The sequence below is a fragment of the Microtus oregoni genome, unplaced genomic scaffold (assembly GCF_018167655.1).
Source record: "Microtus oregoni isolate MIOR12 unplaced genomic scaffold, Mior012 000019F_ref0000042, whole genome shotgun sequence".
Lineage (NCBI taxonomy): Eukaryota > Metazoa > Chordata > Mammalia > Rodentia > Cricetidae > Microtus > Microtus oregoni.
In genome coordinates, this window is record NW_024543078.1 from 7722846 (window position 1) to 7740349 (window position 17504).

At 41.9% G+C, this 17504-nt stretch overlaps 1 pseudogene; it reads left to right on the top strand.

Moving 5' to 3' along the window:
• Positions 1–9296: 9296 nt before the first annotated feature.
• LOC121459753 overlaps positions 9297–17504 on the top strand; it is a 29175-nt pseudogene continuing 20967 nt past the window's right edge.

Consider the following 17504-nt stretch of genomic DNA (forward strand, 5'->3'; position numbering starts at 1 on the left):
TTGTTTGAGGAGGGTAAAGTGGAGCATATGAACATGCTAACATTACAACCAAGGCATGCTTTGGCACAGCAGGGAAAAAGAATCCGTTTACCAGTTCATCTCAGACTCCTACAGTGGGCTTGATGTTTCCAGTGCAATTTCACCAAAATCAAAATATTTTGCATGGATTAGATATGCTTTAAAAAGCATGAATTTCTTATGCACTTACTGTTTCGTATATTTATGAATATATTTTTAATTGCAGCAATGATGAAGAAGTGTTTCCATATGATTGCCATATAAGTGATAAAATGGTTCTTAGCCCTTCCCAGTTTCTTCAAGGGAAAATGTGGCTTGCAGAAAAAGCCCATGAAAAAGTCAACAACTAGGACTAAATGATAATCCTGAAAATGTCACATATGAAATGGTGAGAGGAACTAGTACCTAGATAGCAACAGATAATCTGTTGCATAATAAATCTCTTGCAGCCTTCCCACATATTAGGGACATAGCTGTGGATACATAGATGAATATTTATACAGAATCTCACAGTGGATCTGCTTATATAAAAATTAAACAAGTTCCCTCTGAGCTGTTTGCTGATTTCATAGGGAGACTCAAAGATGCTATAGAACAACAAGTAAAAGGGGAAGAAATTCAAGAATTATTATTGAAACAGCTGGATTTTGGTGATATGAATGAGGGTCTGGTGCCCAATGTGGTCTACTAACTCCATGTAAAACCCAAGAGGGCTTAAAAAGAAATTCTAGAACAAAAAAATACAGAGTTTAACACAGCTTTTTGCTGTTTGCTGGTAGGATGGGCAGAGAGAATTTCCTGACTGACTCAGCAGCTGTAAAAAAAAAAAAAAAAGCCACACAGTTTTAAAACACAGCTTCCTGGGATGTGCCGCTAGTACAAACACCAGCTATTAAGCATTTCAGTGGCATTTGTGGGCCCTGGGTGTTTCTGTGCCCACTAGGGTTGGGAGGAAAGTGGCTGAGGCCATGCCTGTGACTCAGCGCTCCCTGCCTAGGCAGGTGGAGGGATCAGGTTTACTAGGCATGCACAAGCAGGAGAGCATGGCAGATTTCTGCCACCATACAGAGAGATGTTTACAGTCTGTACAGTGCTCTGCCTGGCAGATTTGTCTAAAACTCAGATAAAAAGAGTTTATGTGCTGTATGCTCATTCTCAGAGTTAAAGTGATAAGTGCGGCTCCTATCTGGAGGCCCCAGAGCTAGCAGAAATGGTACATTCACCATTTTGAAATTGGGGAGAGGTGGAGCCAACATCCAGAGCAGCCGCAACCAAGCTGCTTAGCATTTTAAAAGCTCTTCTGGACAGTGAAGAATTACAGATTCACAATAGGACAGATTCAGAAGTAAAAGACCTCTAAATGGGTCACAATGTTGAATAAATTGTACATAGCCTTGAAAGAAAAAAGAAATAAAAAGTATAGAGAGTCATAAAATAAAGTTAATGCTTAAAAAAAGGTAAAGTCCTTAAAGAGACAGAGTACAGATAGTCATAGATTTAAAAAAAAGAAAAATAAGGCACATAAAAATGGAAAATTCACAGAGCCTGGATTATGTATTTTATTGTGTTTTCTTTGAATTTTTTGACTGTAAAAGAGCTAAGTACAGACTCACATCTCATTATGTGGACTACTAAGATAAACCAAGATGTATATCATAAAGGAAACTTGACTTTGGAATTTGGGTCTAAGGATATGATGCTTTGGAAAAGAGGTTCTTCTTTGTTTTCACAGAAGATGAGACCCTGTGGATTGCTTCTAGACCAATATGGTTTCATGGACCCCACCCTCCTGAAATGTTGCTGTGAACACCCTCAAAAATTACTTTGCTCAACTGCTGACTGAGATGAACCTAGCACACAGGGTACACCATGAAAGACCTATTTAACGGCACCCCCATACGGCAAGGAGCAGTTTGGAGAGAAATAACTATGTCCATATTCCCAAATATTGTTTATAAATGTTCTTTTACATTTAAAGGGGGATATTATATAGAGGTGAATAATTTGCATTGGTATGGATTTTGCTTTATTGACATAAATTTAAGGTCAATCTTGTTGGTTTTTTTTTTTTTTTTTTTTTTTTTTTGAGACAGGGTTTCTCTGTAGCTTTCGAGCCTGTCCTGGAGCCTAGCTCTTGTAGACCAGGCTGGCCTTGTACTCACAGAGATTCACTTCACTTGCCTCTGCCTCCTGAGTGCTGGGATTAAAGGTGTGTACCACCACTGCCCAGGTAAGGTCAATCTTGTTATATGTATATTTCTGCTCTTGATTAAGGTATTATGATTGTATAGCTCATTTAAAAATGTAATGTATAATTAGGAAATATAGGTTGTTAATGGATAATCATCTATAATAGTCAATCTTGTAGTCATGTTAGTTAGATTTTCCAGATATATAGAGATATGTTTCAGTTAGATAGGCTTTCTTCATGTCTTTCAAAGACTTCAGAATATGGCATTTAAGATGTTTTAATAACTTAGGGCTTTTCATGACAATGAGACACATCTGCTCCTGGCAGCACAATCTACTTGAAGAGGAAGATGGGCATCAAAGAGGCTCCTTATGGAGGTGGTTAGCTGTTTGGGCAAGAAACTGCTCTTTCCTGGACTGTTGCATAAACTGGACATGAAGAACCCACAGAGAGAGGACTGCTGAACTTTCCTAAAGGTGAGATAATCCTTTGGGGTTCCTGTTTCATGAAAGAGTCTGCGAAACATTCTGCAGTACACAGAAAAAAGTGACTGAACTGTCTTTAAAATTTCCTGCTTTATGGAAATGTCTGCTGGATACTATGAGCCTGTAGGCTGAAGATGGATGCCCCAATGGTAAAAAAGAACTTTGGGTGACTGTCCAGGCAGCAAGATGTCTCTGTCATTTCTAGAGTTTTGGAAGTTGCTTAAAATGAGCTTCCTGTTTACTTAGGTAATATTATATCCTTCTGGAGTCTTTGATGGAGTTGAAGAATGGTTAGTTATAGTTATAGTTTTCCTTTGTTATGATAAAAGATTAAATAGATATAAATATTTTAACTGTAAATCTTGCTTGATAACTGTTTTGTTATATGTAATTTTACTATGTTAAAGTGAAAGCCTTTCTTTTTTGTTTAAACAGGAAAAGGGGAAATGGTGTAGGAGGTCCTTTTGTATTTATATTGCTTTCATTGGTTGAATAAAGAAACGACCTTGTTCTTTTGATAGGGCAGACTTAGATAGGCAGAGTAGACAGAACAGAATGCTGGGAAGAAGGGCAGTGTGGCAGACGTCATGATTCTCCTGCCTGAGAGGGACACTGGTTAGACTCATGCCAGTAAGCCACAGTTAAGTGTCAATACACATTAATGGAAATGGGTTAAATCAAGATGTGAGAATTAGCTAATAAGAGGCTAGATATAATGGACCAGGCAGTGTTTAAATGAATACAGTTTTTGTGTGATTATTTCGGGTGTAAGCTAGCTGGCTAGGACAAAAAGCAGGCCCTCTCTCCTTTCAACAATTGGCGTGGGACCCAGCCTGCTTCACCCCTCTACATATGTTAAAATGAAAGCCTTTCTTTTTTGTTTAAACAGAGAAAGGGGAAATGATGTAGGAGGTTCTTCTGTCTATGTGTTGCTTTCATTGATTGAATAAAGAAACTGCCTTGGTCTTTTGATAGGGCAGAACTTAGGTGGGCAGAGTAGACAGAACAGAATGCTGGGAGGAAGGGCAGTATGGCAGACTGCTGGAGATGGATGCTGGTTAGACTCATGCCGGTAAGCCACAGTCAAGTGGCAATACACATTAATGGAAATGGGTTAAATCAAGATGTGAGAGTTACAGTCAAGTGGCAATACACATTAATGGAAATGGGTTAAATCAAGATGTGAGAGTTAGTCAATAAGAGGCTAGAGATAATGGGCCAGGTAGTAATTTAATTAATACAATTTCTGTGTGGTTATTTCAGGGGTTAAGCTAGCCGGGTGAGATGGAACAAAGGGCCCTGCACTCTCTACAACAAGGGTTGCCAAGAATTAACCATATCTCAGAGAAACAGGAAATGTTATGGACTTTCTAAATTATGTAACCATGTGGGGACCTATAAATATAAAACAAAATTATCTGCTTTAGAATTGTATGCTCTTCAAAGATAGATATTGGCAAAGTGATTGAATTACTGCCAACCCTGCCTTTAAAGAGACAATGTAAATGGCCCTCACAAAAAAATGAATGTTCAGAATCAGTGGCCTTATGACTTATACTTTAAATGCAAAAAAGGAAAAGAATGTGCTAAGGAATGTAAAACTGAAAATGATAATGGGGGCCATGCATTGCCTAGTAATACCACCAATGCTATAACAATACCAAACAAGGACTAGGAAATAGATTGATGGGCTCCCATGTCTTAGGGTTTCTATTGCTATGAATAGACACCATGACCATAGAAATGCTTATAAAGGAACACATTTTAATGGTGCTGACTTGCAGTTTCAGAGGTTCCATCCATTATCACTCATATCAGGGAGCACCCTGGCATGCAGACAGACACGGTGCTGGCTACATTGTGATCCCAAGGCAACAGGAAGTAAACTGAGACACTGGGCATGACTTGAGCATATAGGGGACCTCAAATCTCTCCTCCACAGTGACATACGTCTTCCAACAAAGCCACACCCCTAATAACATCTCCCTACGTGATTATGGGGGCAATTACGTTCAAAAAACCACATTACATTCCCTGGTCCTCATGAGCCTGTAACAACATAATAATGCAAAAATGTATTTAGTTCAACTTCAAAAGTCCCTGTAGTCTATCAGAATCTCAACAATGTTATAAAGTCCAAAGTTTAAAGTCTCTTCTGAGAGTCATACAGTCTCTTAACTATGATCCCCTACAAAATCAAAAAGAAGGTCATCTGTTTCCAACACACAGTGGCACAGGTATCAACAGTTTCAATAAGGCACACGGAGAATAACTCACACCTGTCTCAACTGCACAATATTGGCCAAAATTTTAACACTTATCCAGCCTTCTGTGGTGGTTCCAGTCCATCATGCCAGCAATTTGGAGGTAGAAGCAGAACACTAAAATTTAAAACAGTTTGGTCTTGGGAGGTCTTGTCAGCCAGTCTTAACCCGATTGTACTGTTTTTGCCTGCCCAGAAATGAACTGACCTATGCCAATCATTTACTCAGACCAGAGTAGTGATTTACACAGATACCCTGTGATAGGTAAAGAAACTTCATATGAAACCAGGTGTGACTTAAAGGCCATTGACATTTACTCTGACTCCTAGTAGCCTGTAGGTGAGATAATAATAGGATAATGGCTGTGAGATATTAATAGCTACCTTTGTTTTTGTAAAAGGGAAACTATGGAAAATGATGAATTGGTCTTCTTATTGCTGTATAGCAGGAAGTAGAACAGTGTTTCTGCCCAGCTGTGGAGTCCACGGATGGTTGCAATACTCACTTTTCTGATATCTGCTTAAAATCCCCATTTTAACCCCCTTCCACACAGCATGCTGTCTTTCATCTAAGGCTGCCTTCCTTTAGAAAGCTGTAAGAATAAATTCATTTAATCTAAATTGGAATGCAGTCTAAGTCTTTGGTCTTTCCTTCTGAAATAGAACACCAAAAGATTCTATGGTCAAAACCAACAGAAATTAGGGTCCCCAAAGTGGAGGTGTCTCAAGTGAGGACCTGGGTAGAGAAGACAAAGATAGACAATTGGAATTAGTAGGTCTTGTTTAAGCTGTTGGTTCGTGCTTAACAGAGCACAGTGCAGGAGTAGTTCCCAACCATCTAGGGCTGCAGAGTGAGACTGTGGCATAGAAAATGAAACAATTGGATCATGACGCAAAAATACTTGTTAGTGTGGCTTATTTTTTACTAGTGATGCAGAATTGAAAACTAAATCTGTAGATTCATATGTCAAGTGGACAGTAAATTATGTCTAATTTAGTCATCAGAATATTAAGAGTCCCTATAGTAAATGTGGAGTGATTAAGTAGAAATACTGTAGTTACATTTCATTTGTATTTTAATAAATAAAGCTTGCCTGAAGATCAGGTCTTCTGTCTCTGGGTTTTTATTAATAGTGCTTCAAAATACTTTGATCCTGTAGGGTTTAGTTGACTAAAATTCTGTATTTACATTGATGGGCCTTTTCTACAGAATAATTGTTCAAGAGATTGCAGATTTTTTTTTGTAGCATGAATAATAAAAGCCTAGAGAGAGAAATTGGGGTTCAATACGAAAACCAGAAAAGTAAAGCAGCCAAGCCACTAGAGAAGTCTTACTTTTACCAAGGCTGAGTGACTGCAAACTAAACAGACAGCCTCTCCTATCATTTTATATTCTCTCTGGTGCTGGGATTAAGGGCATATGGCTCCCTAGTACTGGGATTAAAGGTGCAGGCCACTACCACCTGGATCTGCTTCTGCATTGATCTTGTGTAGTCCAGGGTGGTCTTGAACTCAGAGAGATTCTTCTGACTCCATCTCTCAGATCCTGGGATTAAAGGTGTGTCACCATTGCCTGACCTCTAGTGGCTTTATCTTTGCCTCTGGTCTTCAGGCAGGATTTATTTATCAAAATACAAATAATATACCACTACAATTTCTGGTGCATACTTTTAATCAAACCTCCTTTTTGCAAAAATGAAAATCATAGCATATTTTTCACAGCTGGTCTGATGCATGGCTGACTGTGAACCTGGCAGTTTTTTTTTTCTTCTGTCATTTCTCAGTTTCATAGCAAATCCAACTAGTGCCTGAGAAACTATTCATCCGCCCCCATGAAGGTGGTCAGAGTTGCTCGGATGGTCTGAACAAAGGTTATAAGTACCACAGTTCTTCTCTTTCTCTCTAGGATTTTTGGGAGCTTATCTTTTCACTCTGCAGGCTGCCATAGTGCTACCAAGGGCTTGGGGGTAGGGTTGGTTTGCCAGTCCAGACATTTACTCAGGCAGTGTTCTGAAGGAGTTCTATTTTGGTCAATTGTTTAAAAACCATATAGCTAGCTTTTTTTTTTTTTTTTGAGTTTTTAAGTTTTGGTCATTTTTGTTTTTTCTGTTTTCAGTTTTCTTTTCACAAATTCTAAATTTGAGCCTTTTAGATTTGTGTGGACACACATGCCACAGCACATGCGTGAAGGTTAGAGGCCAAGTTGGGTTGATCTCAGGCTGTCAGACTTGATTGCAAGAGCCTGTGCTCGCTGAGCCAACTGGCTGGCTCCTGCCACAGTCCTCCCTTCTAGCTCATCTGTTTCAGTATATTGGTTGTAGCTACTCTGTTTTATTTTGGGGGTAGAATACTCATTCTAGAGCTCTCCTATGCTTGGCAAGCATCTGTCCACTGAGGTTTTAACAAAATGTTATTTTGAGGCTGGGTCTGGTTATGTTGCCCATGTTTTTTGTCAACTCAGTCTGTAGAACCTGTGATGCTCCTGCCTCAGCCTTCCATCTGGTGGGACTGCAGGACTGCACCACCACTCCCAGCTCTAAATTCATGTGAAAAATTAGCAATTTGAATCTGTCTTCTTATAAAAGTAGCTTAAAGAAGAATCAATTATGGTTTTTAATATTAACTTTTGGTGTCATTAATGTTTTCTTATTTCCTATTATGTCAATTTTACACCCAGCCTCGGCTAGTCTTTCAAAGCCTTTCTTTCCATGCATCCATCCCTTTGTTTCCATTTTTGTATGTGTTTTTACTTAGGTTTGAGTTGGGCGTTTTGGGAGCCAGGCCTATCTAAGGCTCTCTCAGATGCCCTGATGAACGCTCCAAGGGAACCCTAGTTCTCTGTGTTTCTCCAAGCGCTGACTTGCCAAGGTCTGGTCCAGTGCTTGAGTGAGCAGGCTGTTGTTATGTGTCATTCCTACTGTGAGCTCTGCCTGAGGTGCCCCGTGTCCCTCTAACAATATGTCTTAATTAGTTTTCTGCTGACGGCCCTGTTCTGCCCCTACAAATGGTGCATCAAATGTGTACTTTTCAATAAACTTTCTTAGCATGAGCTATCAGCTTATGTACGACTGACTGGCACCTCCCTGGCACCTTATCTTCAGTACCCCAAACCCTTGGTGTTTTGTGTCATAGATTGAGCTGGTTTAAACTTTTGATGTCCTGTCTCCACGTACCCAGTGATGGCATGATACACCATTGCCACCACAGACACCTGGGAATGTGTCTTTGTTTGCATAACAACGTGTAGCTGAGGGAAGCAGGAACAGTTCTGTGAGCCTAATTGAAATTGCTGATGGGTGGTGAATTTTATAAGGTGGTTTAAATTTGACCCGGATGGACTGGGCGTCATTTCAGCAGTCAGACAGGGGGACCACTTCAGTATTGGTGAAGTAATGAGTTATGCTAGATTCTGTGAATCATTTCTGACTGGCAGTCCTCTTAGGAGTCCTGATTGGCTAATGTGATCTGAGTGAGTGAAATGGGCGTCATTTCAGCAGTCAGACTGGGGAACCACTTCAGTGTTGGTGAAGTAATGAGTTATGCTAGATTCTGTGAATGGGAGAAAAAAAAGAAAATAAAAAGGACAAGACTGGTCCCACGTTTAGCCACCAGAATGAAAACAAAACAAAAAACAAAAGCAAAACTAAAACAGCAAAGACCTGACTGCTCCTAGGTCTGGTAGAGGAGAAAGTTTGTTTTTGATAATGGGAAGATGTCGGGAGTGGCAGGGACATCTGAGAGAGGCCAGAGTGGACATGAGCCCGAACCACATGAGAGGAGGAGGAAGGGAATGGGGGGAGAGACAGACCGAGAGGCCAGGAAGGTAAAGGGTAGATGAAAAACAAAAACAAACCGGGTTATCAGATTGGGTAGATTATATAGGGTAGAGCAGCTCAACTACTGGATTGGAGAACTTCAGGGGAGAGGGGAGCATGACAGACATACTCTGTAACCAAGTAAGAACTGAAGGAGGCAAGGAGAACATGGCACTCAGCGTCTGCTTTTATACTGTAAACATACACTTTAGGCTTTTAAAAGAGGTTTGAGTCCTAACACTCTGTGCCCAGGAGGAGGAAGAAGGGACTACTGAGTAGAGGAATAGTTCAGAGAAGACTTTGCAGTCCAGGCCCAAGTTCTGCTGCATCGCCAGGCTCGGCAGGTCTGTGACAATTCTGTGCCTGGGGTGGCAGCCAGGGCTGGGAACCACTGTGCAGAGTTCCTACACAACACTCTGTAAGGGAGTTGCTCCTGTCACTCAGATCACATTAGCCAATCAGAACTCCTAAGCGGACTGCTAGTCAGAATAGGGGAGGGCATTTCCGGTCCACATACTGGAGACTGCAGCTCTGGACTCCGCGACTGAGGGAGACTCCTGTGTTCTTTGTGGCGTGCTGTGACCCGCGGTCCGGAGGTGTGGGGAGAGCGGGGCGAGCTCGGAACACGCCATGGTGAGCGAGGGCCGCCGTCCCCAAGCGGGGTGGAGTCGCGGGAGCCGGTGTGGGGTCCTCCCGGCGCTGTGGGAACGGGCGGCCGGATTCTGCGCCCCTGAGGTCCTTGAGGTCCCTGCAACAAATAACTTCCATCTGCGGGATGCGGCTACGGCTGCATCTAACACGATGGGGTACTGTGCGTCTAGCTCCTTATTGTGACGGCACCATGCAGCGTGCGCGTATGCACCACTTTCATCATCGCCTTGAAAAGCAGGTGATTTGCTAAATAACAGCTACTTTCTCTAATGTTTTCTAGAAGTTCTGCACTTGGCACTGAACACTGAGGTGTAGGATCCGACTGCAGTTAATTCTGTGCAGGGCATAAAGTCTGTGCCATTAACACATCTGCATGGAGATGCCAGGGTGGACCAGTCATGTGTGTCAGTAAGGCCAGACTTACTGGGTTTCTTGGCTTCATGTGTTCAAATCGACACTGTTTTAATTGTTATTTTGTTTCTAAATTTTCTCTTATGTTCCGCTGAGCTGTTTATTCTTTCCCAGACAGAACAATCTTCATTGCAGTTGCAGGGGAAGTTTTAAAGTCAGATGCTGTCACTGTGTGCTATTACTCCGTCTTGTGTTGACCAGTGTTTCATTCATGATGACTTTTGCCATCATTTTTCTGTTGTTGATAGGAAGATTGTTAGACTTTTGTTAGACTTTATTGGAGTGTTGCTGAATCTATAGCTCAGATTTTGTGCTGAAATAATATTTAGGTTTCCTGTTTACAATCATGGAATTTCTCTCTGATCAAGTTTCTTGATTTCTTTAATTACATAGGTATAGTTTTGGTTACAGATATTTGTCACATTTCTCTGCATTTCTGACTTTTTTTATCTATGATGACTTATAAGAGATATGAGAGTATGTGTTTTTAATTTTATTTTATTTCATGTGTATGAGTGATTTGCTTGCATGTATGTATGTTGACCTCGTGTGTGTTTGGTGTCCACAGAAGACAGAAGGAGGCATCAGATCCCCTGCAGCAGCATCTAGGGGTGATTGTGTGCCCCATGTTAGTGCTGGGCACCAAACCCAGGACTTCTACAAGAGCAACAGTGCTGGTACCTGCTGAGCCGTTACTCCAGTTGTAAACCTGACAGATTTCCAAAACTTTGTGTGTGTGTGCACAAGTACACGCTGAAAAGCCGGTGTCAAGAGAGCTGAGGTTTGCTTAAAAATCTGTGTTTGGGGTTTGGGAGATGACTCAGTAGTTATGCTGGTTAGATTTGGTCAACTGCCACAAGGTAGAGTCAGACTGGCCTGTAGGCAAACCTATAGGGTATTTTCTTGATAGTGGTTGATATAATAGGGCACTGTGGTTGGTACCACCCTGGGCAGGTGATCCTGAGTTGTATAAGGAAGCAAACTGGAGCAGGCCATGCTAGCAGGGGCAGTCAGCAGCATTTCTCCAGGTTGGGCAGGTGATCCTGAGTTGTATAGGGAAGCAAACTGGAGCAGGCCATGCTAGCAGGGGCAGTCAGCAGCATTTCTCCAGGTTGGGCAGGTGATCCTGAGTTGTATAGGGAAGCAAACTGGAGCAGGCCATGCTAGCAGGGGCGGTCAGCAGCATTTCTCCAGGTTGGGCAGGTGATCCTGAGTTGTATAAGGAAGCAAACTGGAGCAGGCCATGATAGCAGGGCAGTCAGCAGCATTTCTCCAGGTTGACAGCACGTGTGGAATGTGTCAGCCTGTGGTGTATATGAGTTGGCACATCTTTTCTTAGACAGATCCTCTCTTTATTTGGTTGAGCTGGAGACTTGTAATTACTGAAGGAATTTTTCTCAATTAATCTTTCCGTGTGTGGCATGATTTCTCACTGTGATGGCATATTTCCAGAACAGCTGCACCTTCAAGCTTTCAGAACAATATTTTAAGGCAAAGTTTGTTATGTTGCCTTTCTCTGCCTTGATCCCAGGGTTGAGGCCCACAGGGCAATGACCCTGCTGTTCTCCTGATTCAACCTCTTCAATTCTTGATGAAAGGTTTGTAGCACCATACGCGTCTAAAACTCCCCATTGGAGTCACAGAGTGGGCTGTCCACTGCAGTGATAGGAAAGGTATTTGTGTGGAACACAGCTTCTCCATTGAGATTGGAATAGAAAGAATGGTTTATTGTGTACACTGCAGGGGAAACTAGGCTAGGCCATAGCTAGATTAGAGGTTGTTTAGTTCTTTGACCTGTAGGTGCTTCTGTTTTAAAACAGGATCTGATTGGTCAGAGTGAGCACCTTTCTGTCTATTTTTCCAGTTCTCATTAACTCATAGCCTGTACATGAAGGAAAACCAAATCTGTGGGTGCACAATTTGGGGAGGTTACCTTGAGCCACTGAAATTTCTGATTGGGCAGCTGTCTCATATTGGTATGTACAGACCTCATTGTCTCAGTTTAGTCAGGTGAGAGGATTGAGATGTTGAGCATTTGGCTGTGGCTTGTTTGTTGGCATCCAGTACTCAGCAGCTGACATTTTACACAACGCAGGGTCATTCAGTCTCTTATGATCGTAGACGTGAGTTCTGTGCAGGATGATGAGTATAGATCTATTTGCATTCTTCTACAGGCAGACATCCAGTTTGACCAGCACCATTTGTTGAAGATGCTGTCTGTTTTCCAGTGTGTATTTCTGGCTTCTTTATAAAAACCAGATATCCATAGGAGTGTGAATTCATGTCTGGCTCCCCAGTTTTATTCCATTGACTGAGGTGTCTGTTTTTATGCCGATACCGTGTGGTTTCCATTGCTGTGTATCTGTAGCGCACATGCTGTCTGGAACGGGGAGACTCCAACAGTTCTTTTATTCTTCAGAATTGCTTTAGCTATCCATGGTTTTCTGTTTTTTTGTTTGAAGTTGGGAGTTTTCCTTTCAAGGTTGTAAAGAACTGTTTTGGGCTTTTGATGGGGATTGCATTGAATCTGTAGGTTGCTTTTGGTAGAATTGCCAATTTTACTATGTTAATCCTATTGATCCATGAATGTTGGAGATCTTTCTATCTTTTCATATCTTCTTCGGTTTCTTTCTTCAGAGACTTGTAGTTTTTATCATAAGAAGTCTTCTACTTGCTCGGTTAGAGTTACTGTGAGATATTTTGTATAATTTGAGGCTATTTTGAAAAGCATTGTTTCTGTGCTTTCTTTCTCAGCCCCTTTCTATTTGTTTATAGGAGAGTTGCTGAATTTGCAAGTTAATTATGTATCTAAACTACTTTGTTCAGAGTGTTTTTCAGCCATAGGCATTCTGGGGGAATTTCTATGATCTCTTACATATCCTATCACATCATCTGCAAATAAAAATGCTTCAACTTCTTCCTTTCCAATTTTATCCGTTTGATCTCTTTCAGTTGTTTTATTGCTCTAAGACTTCCAGTTCTATATTGAGTAGACATGGTGAGAGTAGACGACCTTGTTTTCTTCCTGATTTTAAACAAAAAACATTGAGTTTTTCTCCATTTAATTTGATAGTGGCTATAGGCTTGTTGGAAATTGCTTTATTCTGATTAGGTATGTTCCTTGTATCCCTTGTATCTCTGCAAAACTTTTGTCATGGAGGGGTGTTGGAGTTTGTCAAATGCCTTTTCTCCATCTAATGTGATAATGTAATTTTTTTCTTTCTGATTGTTTATATGGTGGATTACATTTCCTGATTTTTGTATCTTGACCCATCCCTGAATGTCTTGAATAAAGACTACTTGATCATGGGTAGATGATCTTGTTGACGTTCTTGGATTTGGTTGTTGAGTGGTTTATTGACAACTTTTGTATCTATGTTCATAAGGGGAAAAGGTCTTTGATTCTCGTTGTTGTGCCTTTATGTGGTGTGGGTTTCAGGGTAACTGTTGCATGGAAGCTAGGGTGCTGGGGGTGTAGGTCATGGGTAGAGCACTTTTAGTATCTATGATAATGTAAACAAATACAACTAGATCGTGCTCTTAAATAGCCGTGGTCAGCCCCATACTACCACTGCTATAGCTACACGTTAGTGACGAACTGGATTTTGGTGGCTTGAGTGAGACACATGGTCAACAAGCTGAGCTGTCAGGTGGGGTGGGTGAGCGTGGCATGGACCCTTCATCGCGACCCTGGGGATGGGGAATGAAGCTGACTCCTTGCCAAGTTGGAGGGTATGAATGACTTTGCTTATGAGACTGTGGATATCTTTTAATTTTTAAAATGATAGTTATTTGTTTACCAGTTTGTATGGTGAGGGGATCCCAGATAACAGCTTACGTGAGTTGGTTCTTTATTTCCAGTATGTGTGTCCTTGGGATCAAAAAAGTCAGAATTCTCAGCCGTCAGGAAGCTGGGTAGGAAGATCAAATCTGAGGCCATCAAGCCTCTCATCCTTTAACCACCTTTTCATACATTTTAAGTTCCTGACTGTACTCAGCCCTCACACCTTTATTACCCTTAATCCGCCTAGTCGGTCACCTCTGCAGTTACAGGCCAAGTTCAGTCCCAATGGATTGTTTTTTCTCACATCAATAGTATACTAAATCTGTCTTACCCAGAGGCTGCCTTTACTTTGACACTCCCCAACTCCTAACCTATTCTATAGCATCATAGCCTTACAAACACAAACCTAATCCTCTCATCTTCCTGATTCTGACCTTGAAATAGCTTCTTATGACACTAAAATAACAAGGCAGTGGGTACCAGCATCTTGACACTACCGTCTCTATCGGGTTTTACTTTTGGCCACTTGTTGTTAAGGATACCAAAATGCCAAGTGCATCCTGTAAATTCTTTTCTTTATAGCTAATGATGTTAACAGCATCCTTTTAATCCCAGTGTTCTGGAGGCAGAGTTAGACAGATTCCTATGAGTTCTGGCCATGGTCTAATGGTAAGACTCATTCTAGCAAGAATACACAGTGTAATACTGTCTCAACAACGTAACCAAAGAACGAAGAATCAAGGCTGCGTTTGATTTGATAGCTTGGGCCGAGGAGATGACTGAGTAAGCAAAGGTGTTTGTGGGCATATGGAGCACATGATAACCTGAACTCAGTCTCTAAAGCCCGTGGAAAAGCTGTAAGGAGAGACTCCACAAAGTTGTCTTTTGAGCTTCACAAGCACCATGGTGTGCAATGCCCCCTCCCTCACAGAAACACAGGAACAAAGTATTTTTAAAGTGAGACAGGCTGGCCTTGTGGTGAGTTTTATGTGTGTTCCTGCACCATGGGTCCAGAAGATCCTGTGTTTCTGTTCTTAAGATATTAAATTTTATTTATGTGTATGGGTATTATTCATATATTGTATGTGTGTGCACCACATGCATTCAGTGCCCTGAAGAATCTAAAAGAGGGTGTCAGGTCATCTGGGACTGCAGATTCAAGTCGTTTTAAGTGGGCATGTAGATACAATGAATTGAAATTTGGTCCTCTACAAGAACAGACAGATCTTAACATGGTGAACCATCTCTCCAGCTCTTTATTCAGAAAGTGCTACTGTATTTTTATTTCCAGGAGCAACTTAGGACTCAAAATTGGGTCAAAACCATTCATTGCAGGCTGTTTTGAAAGCTTAATTCTGCCTGGGCTGGAGAGATGGCTCCACAGTTAAAAGCACTGGCTGTTCTGCCAGAGGATTTGGGTTCAATTCCCAGCACCCACATGGCAGACATCAGCTACCTGCAATTCCAGTCTCACGGGATCTTCTGATCTCCGAGGGCACTTCACAGATATGAAAGATAAACATATATGTAGGCAAAGCGCCCATACAGGTTAAACAAAGTTTACAAACACTTCTTTCTACCACTCACTACTTTCTGTTCCCGGATGCCAAAGAAGCAGGTCTAGGAGCACAGCAGGGCTGGGGAAAGGAGCAGGATATTCCTTCCCCTGCCAGGCAGGAGATGTCCTGGAGTGGCATACCGGCATAGCCCTCCACAGTACAGGATGTGCAGCTGTTAGACAGCGCGGCATGCTGCTGCTGCTCGGCAGTGACTCTCAGGACTGCAGAGTCGGGTCTGTGAGATGGAAGGCAATCAGTTAAGCCCCATTACACCTCTCCCACGTCTATACAACACGGCAGTAGGAGGTGAGCATGTGTGGTTGTCACCTCTGCATCTGTGTGGAAATCCCAGGGGTGTCTGTGTCAGAGGCACCGGACAGCTGTTAGGAGGACTCATGCATCATCCAGCACTTCAGCCCCAGGGGAGTCACTGCAGATGTGTGTTGAATGGCCGACTCTTAAGATTACATATTCTCAGAGGCAGGCAGTGTGCACAATAAACTGTTCCCAACAAAAAGAAGCGCTATAATGAGCTGAGGACCACAGAGCAAACTCAGTCTTCAATCTGGATGCTGTGTTAGCACTGCCTGAGCAGGCCTGCCACAAAGTCCACACCACAGAGACAGACCTCCGTCATCCTGCTAGGGGACTGATGTAACAGACCCTGTATCCATCATTCTTGTTATGAACTTCTTTGCTTTCCGTCTTTCTTTCTTTGTTTTTCTTTCCTTTCCAATTTGGAGTAGAGTTAGTTGTTTAATCCAAAGGAAAGTGCGTCAGAGATAAGTATTGCTGTGAAAAACTCTTGTTCCCCTTTTGCCCCAAGGGAGCTCTGCAGTGCTAACTTGATGACTTGGTAGGAAGTGACCTGTAAATGCTTTGCTTTCTATGGCCCTCCTGGCCATATTCTGAAAGAGTTCTATTTTGGTCAATGGTTGAGCTACAACAGAGCTAGCTATTTTGCTGGATGTTTTAGTTTTGGTGCTTTTTTTTTGTCTATCTTGTTTTCAGTTTTCTTTTAAAAGATTGTGAATTTGGGCCATTGACACACTGTGAGCACACATGCCACAGCACATGTGTGAAGGTGAGGGGACAAGCTGGAGATGTGGGTTTTCTCTTGGGTATTGGTCTCAGGCCCTCAGACTTGGACAAGCGTCTTTCCTCACTGAGTGAGCTCACCTAGCTGGTTCCTGCCACAGTCCCCCCTTCTAGCCCACCTACTTCAGTATATTGGTTGTCGTTGCTCTGTTTTTCATTTTTGGGGTAGAGAATACTGTGTACTCATTCTAAAACTCGCTCATGCATGGCAAGCATCTGCCCACTGAGATTTAAACAAAAAGTTATTTTGAGGCAGGGTCTGGTTAAGTTGTCCACGTTTTTTGTCAACTCAGTCTATAACCATACTTATTAAGGCCATACCAGGCCTTAAACTTGTGATGCTCCTGCCTCAACCTTCCATGTTGTGGGATTTCAGGACTGCACCACCACTTCCAGCTCTAAATTCATGTGGGAAATTAGCAATTTGAATCTGTCTTCTTATAAAAGTATTATAACTAAAGGTATATCAATTACAGTTTTTAAAATCACCTTTTGGTGTCATTGGTATTTTTTTAATTCCCTATTATGTGGATTCCACCTTCAATCTCTACTGGTCTTTTTTCCTAAGCCCTGTTTTTCCATGCATTAGTCCCTATGTTTCTGCTGACTTTCTCGTTTTCTATCTGCAAATAGTGTATCATAACTGTCCATCTTAAGGATCTTAAACACGAGCCATCACCTTATTCAAGACATGTCGATCCTAAACTTTCTATGCTTTACATCTCCTCTCACGTCCTTACCCTGGTCACCTTCTCTTTTGTGACCCTAATTGTTGGGCTTTGGTGTCCTAGACGAAGGTGTCTTGACCTCCCAAACGCTGACATCATATGCCAGTGCCACCACGGAAGACTGGGAAGGTGTTACTGTTTTGATTAACAGTGTGCAGCAGAGAGAGGTGTGAGAAAATATAGATGGGGGCTTTTTAAAATTGTTAATTCCTGGTGAATATCAATTAGGTATTTTAAATTTGACCTGGATTCACTGGGTTCCTTTTCAGCTGTGAGGCAGGGGGATTACTCCCTGGCACACTGAGTAATGGTTTGTATATGCTAGAGACCCTGTGCCAAGGAGGAGTGAGGTGAGGTGCCTACTGACTGAAGGAAGGTTTTTAGGGCCAAGATTTTGAGGCCAGGCACAAGTTTTATTGCAATGTAAATCTTTGCAAATCCAGGACAGTTTTTCCTGGGGTAGAAGCCAGAGCTTTGTTCCACTGGGCTGTATCTCTTCAC